The sequence below is a fragment of the Panicum virgatum genome, chromosome 2N (genome assembly GCF_016808335.1).
Source record: "Panicum virgatum strain AP13 chromosome 2N, P.virgatum_v5, whole genome shotgun sequence".
Classification (NCBI taxonomy): domain Eukaryota; kingdom Viridiplantae; phylum Streptophyta; class Magnoliopsida; order Poales; family Poaceae; genus Panicum; species Panicum virgatum.
The window spans coordinates 8050127-8062014 of record NC_053146.1 but is presented as its reverse complement, the minus strand read 5'-3'; the positions used below and the strand labels follow the sequence as shown (position 1 = coordinate 8062014).

At 44.8% G+C, this 11888-nt stretch overlaps 1 long non-coding RNA gene across 1 annotated transcript; it reads left to right on the top strand.

Annotated features, from left to right (window-relative positions):
• The first annotated feature begins 3637 nt into the window (after window positions 1–3637).
• On the top strand, window positions 3638–5286 carry LOC120658701. Its single transcript, XR_005668812.1, has 3 exons — window positions 3638–4550; window positions 4839–4930; window positions 5052–5286. It is a non-coding gene; the product is annotated as an uncharacterized LOC120658701 (long non-coding RNA).
• Window positions 5287–11888: the final 6602 nt, after the last annotated feature.

Sequence of the window (11888 nt, the reverse complement as noted above, 5' to 3'; positions counted from 1 at the left end):
TATCTGAACGTCAGCAGGCATTCTGGAATTCTCCTTTTTGAGCCCCAGGTATTTCTATCATCAAGAAAGTCGGCTACATCAATGAATTACTTTCCCCTAACATTGCTATTCTTAACAACCTAAATCAAAAAACCTCCTTTAAAGAGCAGAAGAATCCTTCTTAGATAAAGCAGCCTGAAGATAAATAAGAGCAACTCCTTCAAAGAAAATGAGAAGGGCCTCTTGAAATAGGTTGGAAGGTTCTAGAAGCTTCTACTTTGCGGATCCAAACTTCTTTGTTCTTTCTAAGTCTTCTTCTTGCATATAAGAACGCAACTCTTGCAAAAACCCGGATTTGAGTAGTAAGCGGCATCCCCTCTGAGTTGTGAGTAAGCGGAACCATTCTATTTTTGTTCTTCTCCAGATTCTGACCGGTAGGAATTTGCCTATGATTTTTCCAACTGATATGTCGATACCGCTTAGGTTGCAAAGCTGCAAGCTCCCTTCTAATGCGTTATTAGGCTGCTTGGAGCCTTCTCGCTTAGTAAGCCGCCTTCGGCCTGCCTATTTACTCGTCTAAACTCATCACACAATGAAGCGCTTTTGAAAACCTTCCCCGAAAAAGTGGGTATAGTCTTCTATTGCCATGTACATATCAGCGGGCAGTGGGATAAGTCGAAGCATGCCAGAACCTTCTTTAGTAGTGAGCCGTACCGACTAGCTCCTAGCAAGGGCTTCAAGATCACAGTAATGCCTGCCAAAACTTTTCTTGGGTACGAATGTCATGTTCAAAGTAGGTTTCTCTAGACACCTTGGAAAAGATCACTGACGAGCTCAATCTCAAAGTGTGAATGAAATTATCAGTTTCATCCTCTTTATGAGCCTGAGATCATATGGGTCAACAATTCTCATTTCTTAGTTATAGAAAGCCCTTCTCAAGGAAGTGAGCCACTCAATCTGAGCCAGCGGAATCTCATTCAGCTGTGTCGTGTGCAAAGCAAGCACGCTTAGACAACGATGTCCAATCTTTGGTCTGCCCATTAAGGGTTGACTCCGCTAGGCAAGAGGACTACTACTGGGATTATTCTATTACTAATTGATGACCTGGGGGGGCTACTCTTCTTTCTCCACTACAGATATTGACTGACCTGTTGATAGGATAGCGGGGGCAGTAAAGAGGAGAGGAGGAAAAAGAAGTAGAGTTAGGTTCTGTTCTTGTGTGTAAGCCCTCGGTCGATTCGTCTGCTCATTCACAGCGTATGATTCTTATCCAATTGCTTCTTCCGCGGCGTCGGTTAAGGCTCATCAGCTTTTGTGAACAACGGGGACTTCATAAGAGACCATTTGAGCTGCAGAACATAATGCTCCTAGAAAGGCATATTTCGAATATAGAGGACGTTCCCAACAATCCACGAGAATATCATACCCAACTATGAACCGTACGAGCACATCCTCTGTCACCCACACCGCGCTTAAGGAAGGATGCCGACCTTTTGCTCCTATGACAACAGATTCCAATCAAGACCTAGATGAGGCAGGGAATTCTTTGGCAAGAGAGAGACGCTTCTTTCGCCTACTCCTATCCCGCTATAAATTTCGTAGTTTCACTACTCGCTAATGGTAGGGACCTTCTGAAAGGACTCAATCCACCTTCAAATGCTGATTAAGTAGGTTGTGGCGAGCCTTGAGGGGCAGCAAATCAATCTGTTGATGAGAGTTTCATCGAGAAATCTTTTACTGGGCATTCGGCCCGGCTCGGTCGGTGGAAACAATAGAATTGACCTACCAATCAGAATTTATAGGCGGATGTTAAGTACAAGAGACAGGAGAAAGGAATGGGGATTCAGCTTCAGCCAAAGAGAAAATACCATAGCATAGGGGACTACTCTTACTCTTGGAATCAGGGACTGGCGCATTAGGGTCTGCTAGTGCGAAAGCTGTTCCCATTTCTTCGTGATCCGATCCGGTATCAGCGGATACTTGCATTTTACCGGGAAGGGTTGAAACAATGGGATGCAACGCAACAAGAAAATGCGTATGTTAAGTTATATAGTTGATGTGATGCGGCTCGATTCATCATTGAAATTTGAATATAAAGTGAGGGAGGGAATTTTCAACGCGCCCAAAAGCTATTGGTTGGATGCGGAGGGCGAAAAGGATGTCTTGGTGCAGTTAAGAGCCATTCCAATGGTTGTGCTCGAAAGTCAGTTATGAATCGATTGACTAATCCAATTCCAATATCTTGATTTCAAGCAGCAATGCATCGTGAACCAATATATATATCGTCTGCTAATACACGACCAATTAGTGTTTGGACAAAAAGTTTTTCCGTCATCCCATTTTGAGGACTCACAGAAATACCTCGGATAGTACCACAATCTCTTCTACGCACAATAATATGTTGAACTACTTCAACAAGTCCACGTGTAAGATAGCCAGCATCCGCTGTTCGTACTCCCTCCTTGGACGAGCACGGGGCTTAGTCAAGTAGAACCGGGTTGCGCTGCTTGATGCTCCGATCGAAAACAAATCAGTGGGGCTATGCCGGTACGACGGAATATGCGTTAGAAAGGTCAATCCCCGCAGGGCACCGGAGAACCCACGAACTGGTTGAATAGATAAGGAAAGCCGAGCGTAATGTTCGTAATGACCAAGGGAAGGTCAAAATGAGGATACCTTTCTCTTCCTACTGTCTACTTCCCTATTCAGCATCTATTCTCGAGCAAGGAGCAAGACTTGAACCAACCTTTGGGAAGGGCAATGAACTCTTCTCTGGCAACTCATCTGTATGCAGGTCGCTACTTAACTTGACAAGTAGTGTTTCAAGTGTTGCTGTGTCAAATCGAGATTGTGTGGGTGTACGTACCTGGATTCAGGTAACAACCAACTAATTCACCAACTTTTGGTTTTAAATTTCCTTTGTTTTAGCCGGAGGAAGTGGTTTGTTTCCACCAGAGTTTGGCGGTTTCATTAGTGTAGAACAAGAAAGATCTAAAAGGTCACACTTGCACAACATAAGAGTCAGCTCATTAAAAAGGCTACCTTGCTCATCAGGTAGGCAGGCTCATCTGTCCTTTTTGTAGTATTTGAATGAATAGATGAATGCCTCCAGTTTTGGAGTAGATATAGGCACAATTTAGCAAGTAACATGGTTGCTGTCACAATTCCTTAATCTTCTCGGCTGGAATCTACAATGGGCTACATACGCCCTTGTTATGTGGTCAGTAACCCTCATCCTAATAGGGACACCTTGATTAGTGAGGTCAAGAATAGGTTTCTGTGCATCCAAATCTGTAACCTAGGGATTAGTATGGAGATTCGCGCACTGGATGGTTGCTCCACTAAACCTTGACGTAAGATATGCTGGTACTCCTTTCGAAGGAAAAGCATCCGACTGATCATCCTTTGAGACCACAGAGAACATCAGAGAGAAAGATATGTCACCTCAATTTACACCCTCACTTATATGAGTCGGCTAGAAACTCAAGGCCAGTCAAGTGTTTAGTTGCCGCTAAATAAGCCTTTGATTAGCAGCTAACTCCGGTTATCTCCGGCTATTAGCGTGGACGGTTGATTAGCGCTAAAAACTGCTTCTCCTAGCTGTGCCTTTCTTCAGCGGCTATCTTCGGCTATAGCGGCAGCTATAGCCGGAGATTTTAAACCTTGATCCCTACCAACAGTGCCTATGGGGTGACTGCCGGGAGCAGTCAGTTTGCCCGACTGCTGAGGATCTCGTTCCGACGATGGAGGGTGGTCAGTTGGGTTTCGCAAGGATTGTGGACTCCAGACTCTTGCTCTGGTCAATGCAGACGGGTCCTGATCAGGGACATGCTGGATGGTCACAACTCAGAGTTGTTGAGCTCAAGACACTGCTTCCTGCTGATGCCTTCCCCATCTTAGATTATTATGTTTGCTTTGCACATGGCGTTGGGGTCTTTTTTGTGCCCACGCAGGACAGGCGGTCCATCTTCAGCATTGATCTAAACTCTGGCTGGGTCAGGAAGGAGGATTGCGGTGACGGTCAGACTCACGGCATTGTTCCCTATACAAGTTTCTACACTCCAGATACTGATTTGCTTACTTCATGATTTAACAATTTCTAGAACTTTGTAATCATCCTCAAGTTATGAACATGAAAATAAGTATAATGTTATATATGCTCACGAATAGCTAGTTTATGCAAGTGAAATATCCAGTGAACTTTGGTACTCCTAAATTTTTTGTCACGAAGTCCACGAAACTGGCTAGATGTGCCTAGGAATTTGTTCTGCCAACTGCCATAAGTTTTGTGGGCAGATGAGGGGACTTGGCAATTTGATCTAAATTTAAGCAGAGCCAGGAAATTATCTGGCAAACATAGAAAAGCCAGATATCTGGCTCAATTATTGTTTGTATTTTCTTCTGCGCATTTTAATAAGAAATAATGTCACTCGTCTGGGTCCATATATCATGTATCTTTGTTATCCTGCTTAATGTAGCCACATGCAGGTGAATATATATTCACTCTGGTCTGCAGATTTTCATCAGTACGGTGTAGCTCCTGTCTGAACTGTACAAGTGCTGACCAAATTGTAAGTTATTATGGTCAATTGTAGTCATTTTAAAGTTTTTCTTGACCATGAGTGATGAACTTATTATGTCTGAGGTTTACGACACGGCTTATTGGAGTTATTATTCAGTTCACAATTAGCAGGGTCTCGTCTCTGTTGGGAATGATGTTATATTGGATATGCGCCTTGCTTTCCATAAAAACGACTTTACACTTCAGTTTCTGTTTCGACATGAGCAAGGTTGCCAAAACAGTAGTTTCAACCTTTGTTCAAAAACTTATGTGTGCACTATTTTATTTTCCTACTCAGTCATCAACACCTGCGTTGTATATTTGGAGGTTGGAAAAGGATGTTAAAGGCTGAAGACGTTTAGCTGGAAAAACAAGTGACGAGTTGACCAGGTTATGTAAGCTTGTAAGGCTAAAAACAATCTGTGCTTTTGGAAAGTGTTATGAACTTCTAGAACAGTGTTTGTTTACTCTGTTGTCACTGAATAAACTCATTGTTAATTGCTTTATGCAGAGGCAAACAAGGTGCTCTTGGATGGAGTGAGGAGGATGCCAAATTTTTTTTCCCGACCAAAGGTCTCGCTGAAGCAGTAGTGGTGAAAACCAACGCAAAAACTCCTTGAATATTCTCGTCTCCTGACTGCTAGAGCTTCAATCTGCAACCTTCAATGTTCTAGTATCCTGTTAGTGATGCGTCTGATGACATCATGTACTTTTCCGTGCCTACATCCAAGAGCAGGTTCAGTTCCTTTTTTTTCTCTGTTGGTGACACACTGAAGCTGTACACATCTGGCTCTCTGCATGCTTTTCTGTTGACCGTAACTATCCAGAATCATATTGTCACCATGTCTCTGGCACGATTATGAACAATTTTTGTTCATGAAAGAGCTGTCTGAAAGCCGAAAGGGTTCGGATTGAATGGTGGAACTCAAATAAGGCGGCAGCGCCAGAGGAGAGGAGAGGAGAGGGATTAGAGCTACCGCTATAGAATGCAATTTTGCTCAAATTTTTGCTACAGATACAGCGCCATACGTGAGGAAGTGAGATGAAAAAGGATACAGAGTAAAGGAGACAGTTTTTTTTGCTTGAATTATTTACTTTTAGTCTGACGCTGTTTTGCTCAAGTTTGGACTGAAGTTTTGGATTTCAGAGTAGTGTCAGGGAAAAATTTCTTGGTGAAAAAAACAAGAAAACCGACAATTGCGTTTATCGGTGGTTACCGGTTTGTCAAAAATTCTCGGTAATTTTGAATCCGTAACCACCCTTTCCTCCTAGTTCATATATCTTCTCATTTCTATACATTATGATGTCTTATCCTTCATATCAGATTGTTTAGAGATAATCTAGATTATTTTGTGTACAGTTTGAAGAATTTTTTCCCCTATAAATTTTTAAGAAATCCGATAAACACGTTTATCGGTAACCTCCAGTTTTTCCCTTTACCGGTAAAGTTAACCCTGAGTAGTATACGAGCATACAGCCGAACTCTCTGGCTGCTTCCTTGAGCGGCTTATTACTGCCGGCTCGTGTCATTGAGACCTTGGTGTGAGAAAAAAAAAAGATATGACTCGATCCGTATTCTTTTTTACGGTACGTTGAATCGTATGGCAGACGCATTTCGGGCACATGAAAATTTTGTTGTGATTGTTGTTACGTGCTCACTAAACTGAAATGAGCTTCAAGTTGAGTTTCCACTTGTCAGTGGCGTGCGTTCCATTGGCTGCATGCTCACTAGTCACTTCATCTCATTGTAGTTTTTTGCTGAATCTGTTCCCTTTCCTTACTCACGTGCATACCCTGCATGGCCACTCTTCTTTCTTCATTTCTCCATTTGCGATAGTGTGCCTATTTACACTTTACATCAGGAAGAGGGGGCACGGAGGTGGTGTTGGCAGCCAAAATTGCCAAAGTGCGTGGCCGACCGGTCTGACCGGTCGGGCCGACTGGTCAGACCGATCTGGCTCTGTGTAATCCGAGTCTAGTTAGATTTTCTTTGTAGAGTCCGTTTGTAATCCGATTTGGAAGGGGTACGTCCTCCCCGGCCTATAAATATAAAGGCCACAGCCGATTGAGATCTTACTACCCAATCGAATCAAACAAATCTACTATTTACTTTTTTCCTCAAACCCTAGCTTTTCCAATCTTTTGTGCTGTTTTTTGCTCCTCTCTACGGCATTCAAGGGCATCTTGGGTGGCCTGCCGACTCCAAGACAATCCTAGATCTGCAAGCTCCGACGGGTCCCTCTCGAGCTCGTGGACCTAGGTCTTCGCAAAGTTCTCTGCGTCCAACCGGTCGTCTGACCGGTTGGCGCGACCGGTCTGAACGGTCGCCGGTGTGCTTCGTCAGGTTGCGATCGTTGTGATCATGCGCGTTCTAGCGCTTGTGTGGTTGCCAATTCTGCGTCAACATACTTTATGGTGACTCCGCTGGGGACAGATCTATATTCATCGGACGCAATGACCGGTGAGAAGGTTAACCCATCCAAGGTAGATTCCACTCCCGTTGACATCAAGTATGAAGACATACCCGAGGAGAACCGCAAGCAATTCGAGGCTGTGCTCCAAAAGGAGCAGGAGGAGGCCAAGAAGAGACTGCTTGCATGCTTTGGGAAGACTCGGCAAAGCGTGTTCGAGAAGGATAAGTTCGTCATGCCCACATTCGCGCCGCCGCCGCCGAACCCATCTACTACGGCTACAGCTACTACTTCATCTGCTTCCACTCCAAGCGATGTAAGTTTTACATTCGATTCCATTAAGCAGTTTGCCGATGCCTTTTTGGGTAGATTCGAATAGTCGCAAAAGCTTACACAAGATTTACTCATGGACTAGAGTCTACAAAATAAGGGTAAGAAACCTATTAATGATTATTCTAACATTACCCCTAATTCTAGTTTTTCGGCTGCACCAACAGAGAATTATCAGTATGGTATGCCGCCGAATTTTTTCATGGGACAGACACCCCCGCCAGGCAGAGTTTGGCCGTCCAGGGCCGAACCGGTCAGACCGGTGCCTCGGTGGGTGGACCGATCAGACTGGTTGCTCAGACCAGTGCCATGGTGCTCGGTTCTGCGTCACAGCCACAGCTCGTGCCTCTTCTCACTTCGGCTGGCCCTAGCCTGGAAGAAGAATTGGCGGAGTTTGTGCCGCCGTATACTACGAAATCATACGGCGAACCTCCATTTCCTCCACCATTGCCCAAAGATGTTTGGGATGATTGGCTTAAGGCCAATCCACAATATGCCGCACAAACGATGTCCACTACTGATCCTTCGACACATCGTTTTGGCCAAACATCTACATGCAACTATGAGGCCGATCTTGTTAGGATGAAGGAAGATCTGGTCGATATGTTTAAAGATAAACTTGGTTTTATTATGGGTAGGAGTCGGCTATATCGTAGGCCGTATGTTGATGCTTTTGATTTGATTCCCTACACTGCTGGCTGGCGTGTTTCCGATTTTGTCAAGTTTAGCGGTGATGATAACCGATCCACTTGGAAACATATTAGTCAATATATCGCTCAACTTGGGGAAGCAAGTCTTTGCGTGTTCGTATGTTTTCTTCGTCTTTGACTGGGACAACTTTTTCTTGGTTTTCGTCGTTAGCCCCGAACTCGATTCGTTCTTGGGACGAATTAGAACAAAAGTTTCATGATCATTTTTATAGCGGGGATAATGAAACGAAGTTGACAGATTTGACATCGGTTAAATAGGGCAGAGATGAATCTATTCGTGAGTACTTTGAAAGATTTAAAGATGTTAAGAACTGATGTTTCAATTTAACGCTTTCTGAAAAAAGATTTGGTCGATTTGGCTCTTGCGGGTTTGCGTTCTAGTTATAGAGAGAAGCTTGATGGTTTGAGTTTTTATTCTTTAAATCAGCTTTAGGTAAGAGCCTTATGCCAAGAGGCAAAATTTAAAAAAAGAAAAGATACCTACAAGTCCCATCGTTCAAACACACATATTGTTGAATATGATTCCGATTCATCGGACGATGAGGATAATGAGGTATATGTTACTGAGTTTGTTTGGCCCGCCTTGGCCAAACCGTGTTCTTGCGCATCTCTCAAGCCGACTCAAAGGAATCGGCAAGAAGAGATGAAATTTACCTTTGATGTGTCCAAGTGTGATCGCATTTTTGATGAATTATTAAGACTTGGGCATTTAAAGATTACTCATGTTATACCACAGCTTGAGGAGCTAAAGCGGCGTGCTTATTGCAAATTTCATAATTTTTCATCTCATGCAACTAATGATTGTAATGTATTTCGTCGACAGGTACAATCGGCCATAAATGAAGGACGATTGACCATTCCGGAGATGAAGATAGATAAAGCTCCGTTCCCAGTTCACACCATTGATCTCAACAATGCAAAGGTGCTGATTCAGTCGGATCAATCCGAAGGAGCAAAGGGCAAGAACGTGGTCATTGGTGATGAAAGGCCGTTGAATGTTAATAACAAAATTCTGGCCAGAGAGGTGGTTCAGGAAAAGGCTCTTGATGGAAAGAAGAACCTCAGAATTATGCTTAAGCCTCGAACAACCGGGGGGCAAGAGGGATCTTCTTCAGGTGACCGGTCTGCTGCATAGCCGAGACCGGTCAGACCGGTTGCTCCGACCGATCAGACCGGTCCTGGTGGCCGGTCAGACCACCCTGACAGTCAGCCCCGGACATTCAAGCCCAAGCGTTCGGAAGTGGGTATGTGGAAAACTAATCAGCCAAAGGTGTAGGGCAAACTTGCAAATCAGAAGCCTACCTTTGGCCAACTGTTAAACAAGTACTCTAAGGCTGTTCGAAACGATCGGCCCATAAAAAAGAGATCGAGGTCACCTCTGCATCAAGGCGCACCTTCATCTCCTAGGGGAGAATCAAGCAAACGTAGGGGTGATGTGGTTACTTTGTTCCCTACACAGCAGATGCAGCCAATGTATGCCACCATGCCTTGGCCGCCACCGGCATCGGATTCTCAGTTTCCCGCATGGGAGAACAGAGGATTTTGGATGCAATGCTATCCGATGCCGTATCCACCACACTTCCAGGGGGGAGGGAAGCTCCAGAGGACCTGTGTTCGACAAGATGAGGCAGCCGGTTCACGACCGATTGGGACAGAACCAATTTGGTCAGGGGCAGAACCCCGGACCGGTCAGATCGGTCTACCCCGACCGGTCAGACCGGTCTCAGCACAGACCAGCCCAATTTCATTCTGTGCACCAAGAGTACTGCATCAAGGAGAAAAAAGACGAACCTGAGCCAATGCAAGTTGATTCTGAGAAGGCTCCAGTCAAGGTTGTGTAAGTTGAAGACCGGAAGGGTAAAGCTCACGATGCACAACAAGGACTGATGATCATGGAGAAATCGGTCAATGTTTCTCAGAAGCTTGTGTTGGCCAATGATCATGAGGCCAGCAGCAGCAACCCCCAGAACAAAGAGGAGTCCAGCCTAGGTGGTGCCCACCGGGTTGACACATACTCAGAAGAGGAGGTTGTAGCGTCTTCGCCACCAAGAACAGAAGGAAAAAGGAGGTGGAGAAGTTGAGGGAGGAGCACTTCGAGAAGTACAGACCAAGGATCCCTCAAGGCAAAGTGTGGCAGGTCAAGACAACTGACCAGTCATTAGGACCGGTCGGACCACCCCAGCTGACTGGTCTGACCGGTGTCCCGGACCGGTCTGACCGCTCAAAGCAACTGGTGAGACCGGACAATCCTGAAACTGAGCAGAAAGACGAAGAAGCTACTCCAACTTTGGCTCCTAGCATTTTAGAGGTTCCAGCAGCTCCTTCAGCACCAGAAGACGAAGAGTTGGTGGATTATGAAGCTTCTCCGGAATGCACAAACGTGGAGATCAATGTTGTGCACTTTTCTGACGACTACTAGGTGATTTCGGAGGAGGAGGCTGGTCATCTGGACTTTGGGCTCTGCAAAGCTATTTTTCAAAAGCCCAAGGATTCAGATAATCACTTGAAGGCTCTCTACTTTTTTTGAGATGTGAAGGCTCTCTACTTGAGGGGGCATATCAACGGGAAGCCAGTTTCTCGTATGCTCATGGACAGTGGGGCAATCGTGAATTTGATGCCCTATTCACTGTACAAGAAGCTCGGCGGGACGGACGAAGAATTGATCAAGATGAACATGACGATCAGCGGCGTTGGAGGAGGTGATCCCATTAGTGCCAAGGGGGTTGCTTCAATGGAGTTGACCGTTGGAAGCAAGACGATTGCAACAACATTCTTCGTCTCCGAGGTGCAAGGTAACTTCAACCTCATACTTGGACGTAATTGGATTCATGCCAATCAGTGTGTACCATCTTCCTTGCATCAGTTTCTCATTCTGTGGATCGGCGATGAAGCCGAGGTTGTGCATGGCGATACCTCTTCTTTCATTGGAACTGCCGATTCCGAGCTAATTGGTGCGCATGACCACATCAAGTGCTTATCGGGCCTGGATTTGACCGATTATGACTTGATCAGTTGCACCAAAGAGGATTTTGTGTCTGCTGTCTTAAAGCCAATGGAGAATCAGCTACATTTACTTCTGTGATGCAGCAGGACGACAACACAGAGCCGACCGGTCAGACCGCTACCTCTGACTAGTCAGACCGGTCCAGCGCAAACTGGTTGCAGCAGCGCATTGAGCACTATCGGGACAAGGTGAATGATATGTGCGAGGCCATTGAGGACTTCGGTGATTTTGATAAGCTAGGCCAAGGTTTTACGTCGGCTGATCCTTTAGAAAAGATAGATATTGGAGATGGTTCTATTCCTAGGCCGACTTATGTAAATGCAAATTTGTCGGATGAATGTAAAGACGATTTAATAAAGTTATTAAAAGAATATGTCGATTGTTTTGCATGGGAATACTCTGAGATGCCTGGTTTGAGTCGTGATTTGGTTGAGCATCGGATGCCGATCAAAGCCGGTTTTAGACCTTATAAGCAACCTTCTAGGCGTTTTAATCCCGTTATGTATGACCGAATAAAAGAAGAAATCAATCGTTTATTAGATGCTGGATTTATTCGGTCTTGTCATTATGCGGAGTGGATCTCTAATATTGTGACCGTTGAGAAGAAAGATTCGAGCAAGATTAGAGTTTGCATTGATTTTAGAGATCTTAATAAAGCTACTCATAAGGATGAATATCCTATGCCTATTGCCGATATGTTGATCAATGAAGCTTCTGGACATCAGGTTATCAGTTTTCTTGATGGTAATGCGGGTTACAATCAAATATTCATGGCCGAAGAAGATACGTCTAAAATGGCCTTTAGATGTCCTGGTTTTGTTGGTTTGTTCGAGTGGGTTGTTATGACTTTTGGATTAAAGAATGCTGGTGCTACTTATCAAAGAGCTATGAAT